The sequence below is a fragment of the Gouania willdenowi genome, chromosome 9 (assembly GCF_900634775.1).
Source record: "Gouania willdenowi chromosome 9, fGouWil2.1, whole genome shotgun sequence".
In the NCBI taxonomy this organism is placed as follows: Eukaryota; Metazoa; Chordata; class Actinopteri; order Blenniiformes; family Gobiesocidae; genus Gouania; species Gouania willdenowi.
Window position 1 is genome coordinate 28,715,693 of NC_041052.1, and position 3,972 is coordinate 28,719,664.

The window sequence follows — 3,972 nt, forward strand, 5'->3', positions numbered from 1 at the left end:
AATGTGTCAACCCAGATCCGGCGTCAGTAACACCACCACGTCATTCTCAGACCCGGAGCCAGAAACCTGTCAGTGTTGATCACACTGAAGACCTTGTTGAGGAGGTGGATGGATGGAATGTGCCTCAACTCTCAATCCAGCCAGCTACATTCCAGTTCCATAGTTTTCCGGCCGAACCCTAATCTGGATTCCGTCCTCAGCCAGTTTACCAAGGGCTGCTGGTTCACCAGTGCCATCTGTGAATCCTGTGGTTTCTGTTTCCGCCATTGTGCTCTTACCTGCCCAAGCTACTCCAACTTCTGAGCTGAGGGTTCCTGCTGGTGCTGCGAGTCGCATCTTGGGCTTTGCTGAAATGTGCTGACAATGATGTTTGTGCTGAACACATTGTCTTGCCTACCAGAGGAATTTTGAAATTCTACCAAGAGCCCTAGCTTGGTTTATTAGAAGGCTCTGTGTGAGCCTCTTTTTGTAAAGGGGGAGGTGTTACGGCCCTGTCCTGTACTGTGGGGAGTCTGCTTGTTCTGGCAGCCTCTCCTTCTTGTTTCTCCTCGTTGCAGGTGCTGATTGGCTGTGTTTTGGCCCCGCCTGTTGGTCTTCACTATTTCTGTCCGCACCACTGGCTTTTTGACAGTTTGAAGGATCCCGTCCATGGGTGTGGCTGCTGGCTCTCTCCTTAGCGGCATCATCATTTATTATGCACCTTTAAGTATATTTTGATCATTTGTTAGCCTTGGTTGTCGTTCTTTATGTTTAAGCCTGGTTTTGTTGGCATTAAATCTTGCTTTGTACACCTTTAAGACGTTGTCGCCTCCCACCTTTGTGTCACAGCGTGAACGGCTGTAACAGGGAGTTCTCTGAGTTCGAAGCTTCTCTGCCTGTGGGAGAAGAGCCTGAGCCTGGTGAATACTTAATCTGAACCTGAAGATACACCACTTACCTGTGTTCCTGAACATACACCTGTTGAAAGACCAGTGCTCACTGACCCAGCAGAAACATCTCCCAGTCAAAGGGAGCAATTGGTTAGTCCCGCTTCAATATCTGTTGAAGCTCCAAACTCACCTGACGAGGTTGTGGAATCGAGTCTTGTCGTCAACCTCCTAGTCATCTTCAATATGCGGCATTAGTCAATCCGCTTATCTCGGTTGTACAGACATTATTTTTTTTTAAATCGGGGCTTTCGCCTTTAATTGGCCATGTAATGTTAGTACATCAATGGAATTTGTCCTCTGCATTCAACCCATCCCTGAGGAGCAGTGAGCAGCCATTTTGCGGCGCCTGGGGAGCAGTTCAGGGTTAAGGGACTTGCTCAACATCCCACAGTGACGGCCCAGGTGAGGCTTGAACCGGCAACCCTCCGATTACAAGCCCAGGGTCCTTAACCACTAGGCTCACCCCAGAATTTCTGTTTTCTCAATATTTCAAATGAAAATTGTGTGTTCACGTTGTTATGTCTAAGGTTTGCTCAAAGGTTCCAGGTGATATTGCAAAATTAATGTCATATTTATTATTTATGTATCATATTCATAATTGGTGTTCCTACTTAAAATAAGATGTGATTCTTTCTTTTGAGCCTTCCACCTTTTCATGGCAAGCTCACATTCTTTCACCCTGCACCCACAGATAATACACCAGCTGCCTGTATTTCAAGGCCAAAGGCAAACTCACATGCAGCACACACACATATTACTCATGCTTGTAACCTATGTCAATAGCTGCTTGTAAAATAAAAATGTACATATTGTAAACACTGTTTTTTTTTTACATTTAAACTTTTATTAAACCTCAATTTCAGATGGCACTCCTGGCAAACGAACACATTGAAATTAATAATTAAGATTTTTGAATATTTAGCACCCTTTGTTCCCCAACAAAATGCATAACTGTAGAGGATGATGACGTCATTTGTTACACATACAGAGCAGAGAACAGAGAGTGACAGTGAGGAGGTCATAAACATATAAATATTTCACCTTCATGGATCACATGATCAGAATCATACCTGTCAAGTATCCCGTTTTGGCCGGGAAACTTTTACCCCTCTTTCCCGCCATCTTCCTGTATTATTATTTTCCCGTAAATACCCAGTATTTTAATGTAGTAATAATTCAAAAATGCCTTACTGAACTTAATCCAGAATTGTCTTTCTGGTCAGACTTTATTTAATAAAATTATCTAAGATTTATATCGTATATCACCATTTTGAGAAAATATATTGAGATATGAGTTTTGGTCCATATTGCCCAGCACTAGTAGGAATGTTCACAGCATTTCAATGTTAATAAATGTTGACCTACCAGATTCTAATCACATAATTGTATTTACTAAATGGTTGACAAGTGGGTATTTTAGATTTCTTGTACACCTTTATTAAAATAAAAGGGATAATGGAGCTTGGTTGGCCGGGTGGGACGGCTCGTAGTGGGCGCCAGAAAATTTCCCTTATTTTCAAATCCAAAACTTCACAGGTATGGTCAGAATGCACTGCCAGATGTGCTCCAGTGTTTAAGTCGTGTCATTACTACAGTTCTTGAATTACCTTCTAGCATAGATGGCCACAGACAGAGCGATGCCGCCAATGGCTACTGCGGTTCCAACAAGCAGCCACTTCCAGCTTAAATCGCATGCTGACTTGGCCTTTTGTTTGTGGGTGCTGGACGGGTTCCCCAGCATCTTCTCATACTTGGCCTGCTTTGCTGCTTCATGCGTCTGCACCAGTTTGGAGAACTCATTGCGGACCGTGTTGTTGTGTGGCTCCAGCTCCAGGGCCTTCTGTAGTGTTTGAATGGCCTCTGAGTATTTATCCTGCAAGGCCAGGACCTTGCCCATGTGGAAAAGTGCTTTCACATTTTCAGGCTGATATGTCAGCGCTTTGCTGCAGCACTCTAGCGCTTCATCATATTGGTCTAGTTTCAGAAAAATAGCAGCAATTTTGTTCAAACATTTCACTTTCACTTCCATCAGCTTGTTCTCTTCTTCAGAACTAATATCAGCTTTAGAAATAGAGTCTGCTATTTGCAGGGTAATGTCATACGTGAAGATGGCATAGTCGTAGTCTACGCACCGATAAAGGAGATTGCCTCGCTCCATCTTGTAGGTGGCCAGAGCAATCATCTCAGTGAGGGACAGCAGCTTCAGGTCTGGAGGATCGGTAGCTTCTAGCAGCTCCACTTCAAGCTCAGCCCTTGACGGAATCTGAGGGAAAGGATTTCTACGGGTTATATATGCATATCTTACATCTGTGTCGATGAGCGCCTTCTCTCCCATTCCCATGAGTTGCACTGCCACATCCAGTGCCGGGATCATTTCTCCGTCTCCAAGAGTGAATGAGAACTCCGGCAGCTCCTCGACCAGCGTCCCATCCAACAGACGTGTTTTTAGATTAATCGTCACCATCTGTCCATTCTGCGGCCGACTGTCTCTTCCTCCTCCAGCCTGCAGCACCTTTTTCTTTAAAATGCCATTTCCGAAGACATCTAACCACTCGTCAGCAGGCGGTGGGGGGTCTGTTTCTCTCCTCTTGGTCTGATCCATGTCAATCCCATTCCTACTCTTCATGACTGGTGCACTGTCACTGCTTTGGTAAACAGCCTGAGACTGCTTCTTCGGGCCCGGGGGCGGCTCTTGGGTTATGCAGTGGCGGTACTTGGAAATACATTTGTCATGGATGCACTGGCCTTGGGCTGTGGGATAAGTCAAGTCAAGTCAAGTCAAAGTGTTTATTGTCATCTGTACAGTTAGAAACACGTTTCCCTGTACAATGAAATTCTTGCTTTGCCGACCGCCAGTGAATGCCTACGTAATAAAGGAATAAATAATAAAGGACTAAATCGAGATAAAAGAACTATAATAAATAACAGTGGCATGCAACACTGTTATTCAACAAAAAAAAACCTGAACATTAAATACAAAACACCTGTACAATTAAAAATACAAATATATTAGCTATACAGAGGAGAGGTGATATATACAATG

The 3,972-nt window shown here is 44.0% G+C and overlaps 1 pseudogene; it reads right to left on the reverse strand.

Moving 5' to 3' along the window:
• Positions 1-2,532: 2,532 nt before the first annotated feature.
• LOC114469514 (peptidyl-prolyl cis-trans isomerase FKBP8 pseudogene) lies at positions 2,533-3,531 on the reverse strand (annotated as a pseudogene).
• Between the last annotated feature and the right edge of the window lie 441 nt (positions 3,532-3,972).